Source organism: Procambarus clarkii, chromosome 29, assembly GCF_040958095.1.
Source record: "Procambarus clarkii isolate CNS0578487 chromosome 29, FALCON_Pclarkii_2.0, whole genome shotgun sequence".
Lineage (NCBI taxonomy): Eukaryota > Metazoa > Arthropoda > Malacostraca > Decapoda > Cambaridae > Procambarus > Procambarus clarkii.
Genome location: NC_091178.1, coordinates 19,924,803 through 19,941,020, shown reverse-complemented (window position 1 = coordinate 19,941,020; position 16,218 = coordinate 19,924,803). Strand labels below are relative to the sequence as shown.

Below are 16,218 nucleotides of genomic sequence, written 5' to 3'. Positions count from 1 at the left end.
TATTTTTAATAAAACTGAAAAAAAGGTATTAAGGGCACCTGGCTGTCTGGGTTCGAGTCACTTAAGGGGTGTTGTGTTTTCAGTCGCACATATGGTTGAAGACCATTCAAACTTGTTTGCATTTGTGTTGCTCACGTGGCCCCACTAAGTCAGGTGGTTCAATGAAATAATACGCCCAACCATGTAAGACACCCATACTAGCCACCCCATCCAGCACTGACAACCCTACACAACACACACCCAACCTAACTCTAACTAACAAGCGACCCACACCTCATGCCAGCTTATGGTGGACAGGCCACCGGACTTTCAACCCCTCTCTCTCCACACTCAAATCCTTTTCCAGAATTTCACCTCCACGTCCCTCTTCCTTCACATCCTTTCCAAGCCTTTTGGACATCAAATCCGAAATCCAAAGAACCTAAACACCTAAGGTAGTTTATTATAAATAATTTTTTTATATCTCCTCTTTTATTATTACAGAATGCGGAATAAATAACCTTACCCGTGTGGTTGTGGGGATCACCACAGACAGCAGCTGTACGATCGTAGTCGCGTATAACCTCACAGAACTGGCCCTGAACGGCACTAGGATCAGTAAGACTTCTAATAATCCGTGCGACAATAACAGCCTGGTGGTCGACTTTTACTCTTCGTGTGCACTTTCTAGTTACTGGTGTGAGTATACAGTCAGTGTATTCTTTAAAACATGTTTTTATTTTTCATTTCAATCCAAGTGTGACATATGTGTAGTGTGATTGAATCCAGGTGTGAATTATCTTCAACATGTTTGAGTCAAACTGTGGCCAAACTCTTCCATGTTTCACACGAAGGTAACTTCTCTTCCTCCTACATGATACCCAAAGCATTACTTATTTACCCATATTTGACGCCTTTTGTTATTATCTTATTTTTGCTAAAGTGAGTGACAGTCAATGTCATCAGTTATTCTCTGTGTAAAGAATTTATGAGCAACTCTGAGTATGACCCATGAATGAGAGCCTGTGTGACTGTTAACTCCGGGTGTAACCCCATATATGTAAACCTATGTGGTCCCCATCTATATAGAGCATACATGTGTGTGGCAAGTATCTGCATGTATTACCTTGGGAGACGCAGCCTCATCCTCGTCAGCCACATTTTACCTCCAGACGTAAATATTTCCCAGCGATTTATTTGTGCCTCGTGTCATTCCTCTTCATACAATCAAATTTATGTCATATCCCCTCCCTCCCTATGCCAAACACATCCTAGTGAAGAGAAAGAAAGAGAGAGAGAGAGATTGGGATATGTTGCTTCGCTACAAAACTAGGCTGTCTTCACTGCAGTGGCTGTCCCAACAGATCAAGGTGAAGAATCTAATAAAACAAAATGGGTTTGATTCAAGCCATCCTCCCACTCAGAACTAGGAACATATAAATGGAATGCCTTACTTTAAGGAGACGTGAACAGAAAAGCAAACGTCTTTAGCAGTCGCATACTGTACCTCCTCTATAAGGATACTATATTCATCACCTACAGAATGTGACAAAGCGTTTTCATCTACAATGGTTTGCTTATTGTTGCCGGGTGGTAGCTAAGGCATAAAAAAAAGTCCTACAGAAAATTTAAAAGGCATCCTTCGGCTCACAGCAGGAACAGTCATACAATCATGTCGGGGACAAAAATGGGTTCTCAACTGGGCTATACTTGATTGGAATTAGAAATTTGAAGACAACTTGTATCATAGGAACTTAAGAATCGAGGAAATTGCAGAGGGGCTATTGGCCCATACGTGGCAGCTTCTGTATTGATTATTTTCTTGTTTAGGGCTTCTATCACTCTGACTAGTATTCTAGCATCGGGGGTTTAATTGGAAGAGGAGTTTTCCAAAGGTCATCTTCGTTCGAGGTAAAGAGAAATAAATAAAAAAACTGTAGAAAGTATTACACTTAATATAATTTTTTTTTATAATAAGTGAAGAACATGAAGATGCCAACATAGAAAACACTGCTCAACATGCTACGCCAACTACACCTGATTAATCTTTGTATGTACTTCGTCTCCTATTTTCGCCATTTTTTCTTTAACGCCTTACCTTTTCCTTTATTCTTGTCCCATTTATATAGATCTACTTGTCTTCACCTGACCCCTTACTAGTATAAATCTAACAAGCCATGTGTTTTCTTATCACTTGAGAATAAACCATGTAGGTTCGAAACGTTGTGTACATTTTATAATAAGTGTAATACATTCTACATTTTTTTTATTTCTTTTTCTTCACCTCGAACGAAGATGATCTTTGGAGAACTCGTTTTCCTTTTAAAAAAAGGTGCTGGAGCACTAGTCAAAGGAATAGAAGTCCTAAACAAGGATATAATAAATTCAGAATATGCAGTCATATTCAATGAAACATGTATAAATGATAATATGCTGCCTGTATACACCAATATATATATATATATATATATATATATATATATATATATATATATATATATATATATATATATATATATATATATATATATATATATATATATATATATATATATATATATGTGTGTATATCACGAAAATAAACACGTGATTAAGAATGTGACAATGTCAGACCACGGAGGAAAAATGAAACAGGAAATTTCCTTAAGTACTTTCGTATATTAAATACATCTTCAGAAGGTCAAGGACCTTCTGAAGATGTATTTAATATACGAAAGTACTTAAGGAAATTTCCTGTTTCATTTTTCCTCCGTGGTCTGACATTGTCATATATATATATATATATATATATATGTCGTACCTAATAGCCAGAACGCACTTCTCAGCCTACTATTCAAGGCCCGATTTGCCTAATAAGCCAAGTTTTCATGAATTAATGCTTTTTCGTCTACCTAACCTACCTAACCTAACCTAACCTAGCTTTTTTTGGCTACCTAACCTAACCTTACCTGTAAATATAGGTTAGGTTAGGTTAGGTAGGGTTGGTTAGGTTCGGTCATATATCTACGTTAATTTTAACTCCAATAAAAAAAAATTGACCTCATACATAGAGAAAAGGGTTGCTTTATCATTTCATAAGAACAAAATTATAGTAAATATATTATTTCAGGAAAACTTGGCTTATTAGGCAAATCGGGCCTTGAATAGTAGGCTGAGAAGTGAGTTCTGGCTACTAGGTACGAATATATATATATATATAATATATATATATATATTATATATAATATATATATATATATATATATATATATATATATATATATATGTCGTACCTAGTAGCCAGAACGCACTTCTCAGCCTACTATGCAAGGCCCGATTTGCCTAATAAGCCAAGTTTTCATGAATTAATTGTTTTTCGACTACCTAACCTACCAAACCTAACCTAACCTAACTTTTTCGGCTACGTAACCTAACCTAACCTATAAAGATAGGTTAGGTTAGGTTAGGTAGGGTTGGTTAGGTTCGGTCATATATCTACGTTAATTTTAACTCCAATAAAAAAAAAATGACCTCATTGATAATGAAATGGGTAGCTTTATCATTTCATAAGAAAAAAATTAGAGAAAATATATTATTTCAGGAAAACTTGGCTTATTAGGCAAATCGGGCCTTGCATAGTAGGCTGAGAAGTGCGTTCTGGCTACTAAGTACGACATATATATATATATATATATATATATATATATATATATATATATATATATATATATATATATATGTCGTACCTAATAGCCAGAACGCACTTCTCAGCCTACTATGCAAGGCCCGATTTGCCTAATAAGCCAAGTATTCCTGAATTAATTTAATTTCTCTATTTTTTTTCTTATGAAGTGATAAATCTACCCATTTTATTATGTATGAGGTCAATTTTTTTTTATTGGAGTTTAAATTAACGTAGATATATGACCAAACCTAACCAACCCTACCTAACCTAACCTAACCTATCTTTATAGGTTAGGTTAGGTTAGGTAGCCGAAAAAGTTAGGTTAGGTTAGGTTAGGTAGGTTAGGTAGTCGAAAAACAATTAATTCATGAAAACTTGGCTTATTAGTCAAATTGGGCCTTGCATAGTAGGCTGATAAGTGAGTTCTGGCTACTAGGTACGACATATATATATATATATATATATATTATATATATATATATATATATATATATATATATATATATATATATATATATATATTATTAAATATGACCGAAAAGGTAAGATTAATAATTCTAACACGAATTTTCTAAAATCTTTCGTACATTTCTTTTCACTGTTGGTGGTAATTCAAAAATCAATTCTCCAAAATTCATTTTTATTTATAGTCTGACGCGACACTTGAGCGCGTTTCGTAAAACTTATTACATTTTCAAAGACTTTAGTTACACATACACAACTGAATAGAACTTACACATCTCCGATTTGTTTATATCTACATTTGAGTGAGGTGGTATTTAATAGAGTATTAAGTTCATCAATACAAGACAGAACACGAAACAATGGGTATTGAATAGAAGTGATTGTAGAAAGCCTATTGGTCCATATTTCTTGATGCTTCTATATTGGAGCGGAGTCTTGAGGTGGGTAGAATATAGTTGTGCATTAATTGGCTGTTGATTGCTGGTGTTGACTTCTTGATGTGTAGTGCCTCGCAAACGTCAAGCCGCCTGCTATCGCTGTATCTATCGATGATTTCTGTGTTGTTTACTAGGATTTCTCTGGCAATGGTTTGGTTGTGGGAAGAGATTATATGTTCCTTAATGGAGCCCTGTTGCTTATGCATCGTTAAACGCCTAGAAAGAGATGTTGTTTTCTTGCCTATATACTGGGTTTTTTGGAGTTTACAGTCCCCAAGTGGGCATTTGAAGGCATAGACGACGTTGGTCTCTTTTAAAGCGTTCTGCTTTGTGTCTGGAGAGTTTCTCATGAGTAGGCTGGCCGTTTTTCTGGTTTTATAGTAAATCGTCAGTTGTATCCTCTGATTTTTGTCTGTAGGGATAACATTTCTATTAACAATATCTTTCAGGACCCTTTCCTCCGTTTTATGAGCTGTGGAAAAGAAGTTCCTGTAAAATAGTCTAATAGGGGGTATAGGTGTTGTGTTAGTTGTCTCTTCAGAGGTTGCATGGCGTTTCACTTTCCTTTTTATGATGTCTTCGACGAAACCATTGGAGAAGCCGTTGTTGACTAGGACCTGCCTTACCCTACAGAGTTCTTCGTCGACTTGCTTCCATTCTGAGCTGTGGCTGAGAGCACGGTCGACATATGCGTTAACAACACTCCTCTTGTACCTATCTGGGCAGTCGCTTTTGGCATTTAGGCACATTCCTATGTTCGTTTCCTTAGTGTAGACTGCAGTGTGGAAACCTCCGCTCTTTTCCATGACTGTTACATCTAGAAAGGGCAGATTCCCATCCTTTTCCATCTCATAAGTGAAACGCAGCATGGAACTCCGCTCAAATGCCTCCTTCAGCTCCTGCAGATGTCTGACATCAGATACCTGTGTAAAAATGACGTCAACATACCTGCAGTATATAGCCGGTTTCAAGTTCATGTCGACTAAGACTTTTTGCTCGATGGTACCCATGTAGAAGTTTGCAAACAGGACACCTAGGGGAGAACCCATGGCGACCCTATCTACTTGCTTATGCATGTGCCCATCCGGGCTCAAGAAGGGTGCCTCTTTAGTACAAGCTTGGAGTAGTTTCCTTAGGATATTTTCTGGTATGTCAAGAGGAGTACAGGCTGGATCACGATACACTCTGTCGGCTATCATCCCGATTGTCTCGTCCACAGGTACGTTGGTGAACAGCGATTCTACGTCCAACGAGGCTCTTATTCCTGTGGCCCGTGTGCCCCGCAGTAAGTCAACAAATTCCTTTGGAGACTTCAGGCTGAAGGCGCAAGGGACATAAGGAGTCAGCAGGCCGTTGAGCCGCTTCGCCAGTCTGTACGTGGGTGTGGGTATCTGGCTAATGATTGGCCGAAGTGGGTTTCCAGGCTTGTGTGTCTTGACATTTCCATACGCATATCCGGGATTATATTCCCCAATAATCTTTGGCAGGTGGAGTCCTGATTTCTTGGCGTTCACAGTTTCGATCAGTTTTTTGACCTTTGCTTTCAATTCGGCTGTAGTGTCCTTCGTTACCCTTTGTAATTTAGTTTGGTCAGAGAGTATGAGGTTCATTTTCGCCAGATATTCGTCTTTTTTAAGAATGACGTATATTGGCGACTTGTCACCTCTCCTGACAACTATCTCCTTGTTCTCACGAAGGCTTTTAGCTGCCGCTTTGAGCTCGGGGGACAGTATGGTGCTTCTGTAATTGCCTCGATTCTTTCCTCCTTCCGCAATTAGTTCTGCTTGTAAGGTATCTTTGGTAGTGACCTTTTTTTATGTCTCGAGGTCGAATATGTCGTCCAACAGAATTTCCAACTCCACTTTCCGGGCCATCTCACTCGGTCTGGACATAACGTGACAGTTTATGCCCAGATTTAGGAGAGTGAATTGGTCCTCAGTGAGGTTAATTCCTGCAAGGTTCAGGTTCTCTTGGTCGTGGAATTGCCATAGGTCCTCCATATAGCGTTGTTAGTTTCTTGATAATCCTTGTTTCAGTGCTGAGGTGATGTCGGTCTGTGAGGATGTCGTGGTGTTGTTCAATGCGGGTACGGATACTTTCGTCGATGTTGCTATTTCTCCACTCGTTCGTAGCATGAAGTAGTTGCGTTTTGTTGTCTTTGATTTCATTCTCTGCCATGTATATCTGATCACGAATCAGATCCTGGCGATATTTTATCGTGAAGGCTTGATTCCACCTGCTTATACAAGCCGAACTGCCCGGCACTTGTAGCCAAGTCTTATTCGAGCTGTGACAACATCTGTTAGTCTACTGACTTTGTTACTTGCCCCATACACATGTTTTACTTCACACATTTCATTGTGATGAACAATGGACCTGCTAGTTCCAGTTTGCACTGTTCTACTTTCTTCAAATCCATCCAGGAGTACTCATCTAATGACACTTTTAAGGGACCTATTTGATAACTCAAGATTCCGTTCAATACTCTCATTATTTACTGCAACCTTAGCAAGGGCGTCAACTTTGTCATGTTCCTGCAGGCCAATGTGAGAAGGAATCCACAACATTTTTATATGTACCCTCTTGCTAAGTATGCTTATATATCTACGTCAAGCTTCCAAGACAAGCACGTTATTACTTTATTGCAAACTGTTTATTGCTCGTAGTGAGGAAAGGGAGTCGGAAATAATTAAGCTGTCTACTACAGTGCTGTCAATAATTTCGAGTGTTACCAGTATTGCTACCAACTCAGCTTGCATCGTGGATGCCCAGTTACTAATTCGTATATTCCTTTGAATTGTGCTGCCATCGGGCTGAAGACCAATAACAGCACTTCCTGCCTTCCCTGTAGCTATATTAAGTGATCCGTCAGTGTACACTCTCTGGGTTCACCAATTTCCCAATTGCATCTGTAACCAAGACGTAGTCTATATAACCAAACTGCTATTTCCCTGTGGATTAATTTCGGCTTATTTAACCTGTCTAACTTGGTAGCCTGAAGATACCATATTGCAGAGGGCAAACCATCTGCTACTCTGTTGTAGATGGGCTTTTTTGAGGTGTGCGAGTTTTTTGTGATGCTGTTTTTTATGTATTGTTGACTGGGTTGGATTCTTTTGTGGATCACTGGATGACGAGTTGCCAAATTGGCAACTCGTCATCCAGTTGGATAAAAAAACTGCCAAACTGTGAGTTTTGTTGGGCTTCACTATTTTTATGGGCATGGCTTTTGTCTGGGTGGGATTGAGTTTGATACTAATCTGCTTCGCCTCTTCACTGATGCAGTCTAAGCATTTGGGTGCAAGGCGTGCCGCATCCCTTAATTTTATGATGATGACAAAGTCGTCCGCATAGTTTAGCAGCCTGCAGTGTTGTGGGAGTTTCAGCCTCGTTATTCTTTCCATTAAACAATTGAAGAGAAGGGGGCTGAGAATGCCTCCTTGTACGTGTACCATTTTCATGTCTTTTGTATTCATAGACTGTGCCATGAAGTTTCACTCTTACCTCTCTGTTTAGGAGATTTTTGGTTCAGGAGAGCAGGTTGCCTTTGACCTCTTTGTCGATGAAGCAGCATAGAATAGCTGGGGCGATAGCCAATTCAAAGACTTTCTCGAGGTCCAGGAATATCAGCATTCTTGGTCTGTCATTCAAGTGGGCTAACAGAGTTGTAATATATTCCACTGTGCGAACCCCTCTTCTATAGGCATACACATCCTGGTACAGTTTAGGCATTTTCCACTCAAGTCTGTTGAGTGCCATTCTGTTAGCCGTCTTGGCTGCACAGCTTCGGAGAGAGAGATGGGCCTGGGATTAGCTGGATCTTTGGGTTTTGGGATCGGCACATGTCTGCTCTATTCCAAGCTGTAGTTCTAGTTTGAGAAGTCCAGGCTAAGTTAATTAAACTAAGGCATATGCAGCATCTCTCTCTGGGCCGAGGTGTCTAATCATTTTATAGGTTATTTTGTCGTCTCCAGGGGATGTATCTTTGGAGTTTTTCTTAGCCCGATTGTGTTCATCCAGTGTGAAAGGGGTATTAGTGTCAGAGATGTCGGCACATGCTGTAAGGATTCTATGCCATCCTTCCTCCTCTAATCCTGTCTGCACTGCTAGTACATCTGGTGGAAGCTGATTACTGGCTGCTCTTTCAGAAAATTTGGTTGCCAGTACTTCGGATTCCTGTTGCGGAACCTTAGGGTGTGGGGCTTTAGGTTTTTTATTTAATTTTGCCCTGTGGATTTGCTGCCACACCTCTTCAAGAGAGATGTGTTCATTCACATGTGAACACCATTCCAGCCACTTTTGTTCTCTGATTATCCTGTTCTCTTGATGCACATGTTCCTTGACCTCATTAAGTAAAGTCCTGTTGTTTTTACATGGCTGCTTTTTGTATAGCTTCCTTGTGCTGCTGAGTCTGTGATTGAGTTCTTTGACATGTTCGCAATAGTACCAGTGATCTTTGTGGTGTCTGGTGGACTGTTTTTTCAGTGGAATTGAATGGTTGGCTGCACTTTGAAGCGCTTTAACAAAACTTGTTCTGCCTGATTAATGTCATCGGGAACAACATAGGTTCTATGCCTTTCTGAGATAAGGTTTTGAAAGCGGTCCCATTTTGCTAAAGCGAAGTGCTAGGCTTCTGGGGGAGGTGGGGTGGGTAGATCCAGCTCTAGTTCAATTTGAACCCATAGTGGTCGCTTGTGAGTGTGGGCTCAACTGGCCATGTTGCTGCATCTCTCAGGAGGCTAAACGAGGTAATGTCATCTACCTCCTTGGATGTGGGTGGGTTCATTCTCGTTTAAGATTTGGATTTCTAGTAGCTGGTCTAGTTTATGTGCTCTGTGAGTGCTGGCCTCATTTGTTGTGTTCGAGCCCAGTGACAATCGATGATGGCCATTGAAACCACCACAAATGATTTTTTGATGTAGTCGCGTGTCCAAATAACACCGAGGATCCATTTCAGCACAAGGAGACCTGTAAACATTAAACACTTCAAGTCTGACGGGTCCTAGCTCAATGGATACTCCCATCACCTCTGTCCCTGGCCCACAATCGACTGGGTGGTTATGGGCTTGGAGATCAGGTCACATTTCACATGGATGGCACATCCCCTGGATTGCCCGTTGATCCATGGAAGGAAGAAGCCTCGATAGCCTGAGATTTTAGGTTCTAATCCGGCTCGAGGCAGGCTATCCTGCAGGATCAGGATGTCTATGCCTTTGGTTGCTGCTATGCATTGCAAGTGTTGCAATTTTGTGCACAGCCCTTGCGCATTCCACTGCAGTATGTTTAGTCCTCTAGGGTTGTTGGAACAGGCTGATATTACCGTGACATCCATGGAGTCAGATGAACTCCGCATGGAAGTTGAGGACTCATCAAGGTCGCTTTCAGAAGTACTGGACTCCTGTTTTTAGGAGTGTTTCCTACCCTGCGTTCTTGAAGGTGAGGATATTGTTTTTCGAATTTCATGAGCATGTGCTCAATTGTCTTTCGAGTCTCTGTGGTTTGCTTTATTCCGTGTTTCGACAGCAAGCATTGGACCAATTCCGTGACCAAGGCCTTAAGCATTGGTCAGAGGGTGTCCAATTGTGTGGGAGAACTACTTACTGCTGTGATGGTTTGGGGGCCTGTTTACTCTTTGGCGATTATCAGTGGAAACTAGGACACTCTTGCCTTCATTGCCCCCAATGTGCTTACTGGATGCAAATATTTTCTTGTGGCCCCCAGCCATCCCTCTGTCCTGGACGGAGGCCTTCACACCCTTCAACATGGCCGATAATGGAGGGCCATGTGCCCCTCCACCTGGTTTAGTCATGGTAAGCTCCACGTTATTTTTGTGGGCAGGGAGTTGGTATTTTTTTGGGACTTCTGCTCTGCTGTAGGCGTGGGGTTTGTTTGCATCCTTTTAAGCCTTTCGGGACATCTTAAGTTCCAGGCGTGGTGTGCCTTGTAGCAATTTGGGTACTTAGCTTGGACGGGCTGGTTAGCGTTGTGTTTATCACGGCATATTTTCATGTCGTGGGCTGGCCACTGGCTCCACACCTCGTTGGGCGTTGACAACTGTCCCTGTGATGTCCAAATCTCTGACATCTGAAGCATCTGAGAGGCTCTGGGGTTTAAGGCCTGTGTTGAAACACGTCTCAAATGCCAAGATATAGCTTTTCTGGTATCCGTCCTTTTACTGTGAGAAGGATTTGTCGGGTTTTCTGCTTTGGATTTTACCTGGCATCTTTCTGCTGACACCACATAGTTCAGCATAGTTTCGAAAGGAGTTAGGGCCATTTGCAAGGGATAGTGGAGGACAATGATTTACCTTATTTTGTCCTCTGGCTTGAGTTCGTCGCATTTCCTGTAATTTTTAAGTATCGTTAGCGCTGTCTCGTCTTTGGGCCTAAGATATATTTGCCTCTTAGGTTTAGCTTTGCTCCGATCTTGAGTGGGAGTACTCTTTTTCAAGGTCCACTACAGTGGCGTATGAGGATTTACCTTCTGCATGCAACACCTTGAAGACTGGCAGTGCAGATTTTGTCTGGGTAGTTAGGAGTGTTTCTTGATAGGTCTTAGTGGAGTGGTTTGTCCTGTTGGCTTTGGTCACAGGATGGTAAACGCGATCATTGTCGAACTGAAACAGGATAGATTCTTCCTTTTGTAACGGTAGCAGCAACGTTGGTTTGCACACAATTTGTCTGGTGGTCAAATTGTGTGCGAAAAGTCATCATTGGATCTAGTTCAGATGGTGACTGTGGGGTGATGTTTCTGTCGTGTGAAGGTGACGTGATCACTGTGGCCCATCATGCAAACAGGAGTGACAAGATAGAGTAGACCTACAAATGAGGTACTTCACTTCACCTCCACCTCATTCCATCCCTCATCTCATACCATGCACTTCCTCACCCACCCAAATAAAACTGTAAAAATGTACTGGTGAGTAATTTGTTTACTTCCTTCTTAAGTGAAGAAAAATGTAAGGAAAATTAAAGATTCCTGCTTACCTTTCAGCGTGTTTTTCATAGCAATTTATGAATATGCTCTCTGCATAAGGTAAAACATCTTTACATGCACCTATCTCCACTCACAACAAGAGACCGTCTCCACAAATACATACACTCGGTGTACGCACTGTACAGGGATCACTGTATGTACTTTCAAATCACTGTAACCATTTTTACCCACACTTTCCACATTAATTTAATCAGAAGTTGTCCAGAATGCAAATCTGTCATCTGTCATGTCAATATCTGAATAAATAAAAAAAAGAATGCTAAACTTCACAGACATGTGGCTGCACATTTTATAGCCACTCCCTTCGTGAAGCGGAGAGGAAGTCAATTCCCCTTCAAGATGGAGACCCAACCTCAACTACCCTACGAGACATAAAATTTCCAATCACTTTATAAAATTGTGTGAGATTCGCACTATGTGTCTGGCTGCCAACCACAGACAAACAACTAAACAAACAAAGATTAATCACAAACAAAAAACTAACAAACACAGACTAATAATGTTTATGACTTGTGATTCTATAGCACGTTTGCAATTGAGATATATCTTACCAAAGCCATGCAGAGTTGCTGTAGATTTTTTGAAGCAATACCCCCTCTAGTTACAATTAAGATCTAGCTGACTAGTACGTGTTACATTAATATAACTACTTTTACAAATATTTTTAATTATCTCTTCACTAACCCATCATGGTCTTAGCATGTCTTATAAATATACAGATAAGATAGGTATCAATCTAATATATGTCTAACAGTTGCGCAATGTTACATAGAAATGTATACACCAAAAGATTTACATGCATTTTACAGGACAACTCGAACTTTACAGGTCGAATCAGTGACAATAGAGTAATTCCAATATTAGTAAACTATTTTATATATTTTTTACAATATTATTATTATTTTTATGATGAAATAAGAATGGTTTTGAATATTTGAAATTATGAAAATAATTCTTATATAAATTTCTAATATACGTCTCTCTCTCTCTCTCTCTCCTCTCTCTCTCTCTCTCTCTCTCTCTCTCTCTCTCTCTCTCTCTCTCTCTCTCTCTCTCCTCTCTCTCTCTCTCTCTCTCTCTCTCTCTCTTCTCTCTCTCTCTCTCTCTCTCTCTCTCTCTCTCTCTCTCTCTCTCTCTCTCTCTCTCTCTCTCTCTCTCTCTCTCTCTCTCTCCTCTCTCTCTCTCTCTCTCTCTCTCTCTCTCTCTCTCTCTCTCTCTCTCTCTCTCTCTCTCTCCTCTCTCTCTCTCTCTCTCTCTCTCTCTCTTCTCTCTCTCTCTCTCTCTCTCTCTCTCTTCTCTCTCTCTCTTCTCTCTCTCTCTCTCTCTCTCTCTCTCTCTCTCTCTCTCTCTCTCTCTCTCTCTCTCTCTCTCTCTCTCTCTCTCTCTCTCTCTTCTCTCTCTCTCTCTCTCTCTCTCTCTTCTCTCTCTTCTCTCTCTCTCTTCTCTCTCTCTCTCTCTCTCTCTCTCTCTCTCTCTCTCTTCTCTCTCTCTTCTCTCTCTCTCTCTCTCTCTCTCTCTCTCTCTCTTCTCTCTCTCTCTCTCTCTCTCTCTCTCTCTCTCTCTCTCTCTCTTCTCTCTCTCTCTCTCTCTCTCTCTCTCTCTCTCTCTTCTCTCTCTCTCTCTCTCTCTCTCTCTCTCTCTCTCTCTCTCTCTCTCTCTCTCTCTCTCTCTCTCGCTCTCTCTCTCTCTCTCTCTCTCTCTCTCTCTCTCTCTTCTCTCTCTCTCTCTCTCTCTCTCTCTCTCTCTTCTCTCTCTCTCTCTTCTCTCTCTCTCTCTCTCTCTCTCTCTCTCTCTCTCTCTCTCTCTCTCTCTCTCTCTCTCTCTCTCTCTCTCTCTCTCTCTCTCTCTCTCTCTTCTCTCTCTCTCTCTCTCTCTGTCTCTTCTCTCTCTCTCTTCTCTCTCTCTCTCTCTCTCTCTCTCTCTCTCTCTCTCCCGCTGTCTCGCACACCTACCTTCACCAATGGAAAACAGGTCAACAAGCTGAACTGGGAGTGAATCCGACTAAAAACTTCACCCTTTGGGCGCCGGGCAACACATGTCAGTTTTCCGATGACTTCCGCTGCCCAGACAAAATGGCAATAACAAATATTGCAGTGACTAGAAACACAAACAAACTAGATTTCATTGTATGTCACCAAGTCATTGGGTGGTAGTGTGGTGACGTGTTAAATGCTTGTACAACCTATGTATTGATATTATATGCTGCAAAGACTTGAGCAGCATGAGTAGTGTTTTGTCTAGAAATTGTACAATGCTTTGTAATTTCAAGGTGTGTTTACATTTTGCACAACCTGCAATATCTTTGAGGAGAGTGCAGCACATTAATGAGCAATAGGACATCAAAATTGTGTTCTTATGATAGTATTGTGTGTGGTTCAGTTATTGTATAACATCACGTTTGTGTGATCTGTTCCAGGATTGAACAATATGTGGTAGTTCAGCTTTTATTAAAGGAATGTACAACATGAGTTAGTTTGAAGGCCTGTGGTGTAATGGTGTGTTTGTGTCATGTAAAACTTATAGATGACTTGTGTTGAACGCTTGTGCAATATAATGTATCTATGAATAAAGAACGTCAGTATATAATAGTGAATTAGTATTACTTTAAATTTATCTATTACATTCATTGTATTAAAGTAGCTTAGTACTTATACAATAAACTCAATTATCAGTCCAGTATTAAAGCTGTTAAAAGCATAAAATATTTTCGTATCCTCCGGCATTTTACTAAAACTTTATCAAATTAAAAAAAAAATCATTAAATTTACTGCTGCGAAAGATATAAGTTTTTATAAGATAATACTATTATTTAGTAATATTCTTCATCCTGAAGAATGTGCCCTTGTAATTCATGCTTTTCAAGGAGGTGTTGCATATATATATATATATATATATATATATATATATAATATATATATATATATATATATATATATATATATATATATATATATATATATATAATATATATATATATATATATATATATATATGGTAGACAGTTGGTGTGGGACTACACTTGCGTTTCAACTTTAGCCAACACCTATGTTGACTTCAGTGCTACACAAGCAGGAGGAGCTGCCAATCACCGGGAAGCGGCCATGTCACGTAAATACAGAGACCTTGAGCACCACTACAATTTTGTCCCCATTACCTCAGAGACACTTGGTGCCTGGGGTAAAAGTGATGCAAGCTTTTTGAAGGAGTTGGGGTCTAAGCTAATCGAAACAACTAGAGACCCTAGAGCTGCCAGTTTTCTTTTTCAGCGCTTTAGTGTGGCAATCCAGAGAGGAAATGCTCACTGCATCCATGGTTCCTGCCTGCCATCTGAGGAGCTGGAGGAGCTGTTCAACTTGTGACAAGCAGCCTTGTACCCTGCATGTAATCAATATTGTAACTTTTTTTGTGTAATGACATTTTCAAATAAAGTTAGATAAATATACACACATTCCAAAAGAATAGGGGTGGTAGAGAAGAAAATATCAAAGTGTTCAGTGAGGATCCACAAGGTCTTCTCTGAGTACTCTTTATTTTCTTCTCCGAGGCTATGGGTCCCTACACTTGCACCAGAGGTGGTACCAAAAACATATTATTATAAATATATATATATATATGTATATATATATATATATATATATATATATATATATATATATATATATACTATATAATATAATATGTATATATATATATATATATATATATATATATATATATATCTATATACATATATAGACATATATATAGGCAAGGAGAAAGCCCGCTCAGAGCAGTGCGTGCCCCCCATGCAGGAGACTTCCTCCTGGCAGTACCCATGTCAGCAATGGGCACGCGCCTAGATCCAGAATCCCTTCGTGTAGCAGTAGCCCTCCGCCTTGGTGCCCCAATTCACACTGAATACAAGTGTATTTGCAACAGGGTGGAAGCAGACCAATACGGACTGCATGGGTTGCATTGCGGAAGCACAAAGGGCTGGCATGCAAGACACAACGAGGTCAATGACATCATCAAGAGAAGCCTCGTCTCAGCTAGGGTGCCCAGCGGAGAGAACCTCGCATCCTAGGGGTCCAAAACCGGATTTCCCCGCACTTTCGCCCTGATGGCATCACCATATACCTCATGGAAGGAGGGTAGACAGTTGGTGTGGGACTACACATGTGTATCCACCCTGGCTGACACCTATGTACACTTCGGAGCTGATCAAGCAGGTGGGGAGGCCAACCACAGGGAAACAGCTAAATCACTCAAGTACAGGCGACTGGAGGTCAATACCTCTTTGTTCCCATAGCGTCTGAGACGCATGGCTCCTGGGGCAAGAGTGCCTTGGGATTTCTCAAGGAATTGGGTTCCAAGCTCATTGACGTCACCAGAGACCCAAGGGCTTCCAGTTTTTTGTTTCAGCGTCTCAGTGTGGCAATCCAGAGGGGAAATGCTTGCTGCGTCCTCGGTTCCTGTCCAGAAGCGGAGGAGCTTCAAGAGATCCATAACCTTTAGGCATTTGTCTTGTATGTTTTGTAACCTTTAAATACACAATAAAGGAAAAAAAAAAAAGGAAAGGGGGTGGTAGGAGAAAAGCACACAGAAACTGTATTGGAGGGGACCTACATTCCCTTCCAATGCGTTATTTTGTTGTTGCAAACTGGCGATGATCAAGTGGACCATCCAGTGTACTATTAC

At 40.5% G+C, this 16,218-nt stretch overlaps 1 long non-coding RNA gene across 1 annotated transcript; it reads left to right on the top strand.

The window, feature by feature from the left end:
* The first annotated feature begins 522 nt into the window (after positions 1-522).
* On the top strand, positions 523-14,243 carry LOC138369737 (uncharacterized). Its single transcript, XR_011229908.1, has 2 exons — positions 523-678; positions 13,513-14,243. It is a non-coding gene; the product is annotated as an uncharacterized lncRNA (long non-coding RNA).
* The last annotated feature ends 1,975 nt before the right edge of the window (positions 14,244-16,218 follow it).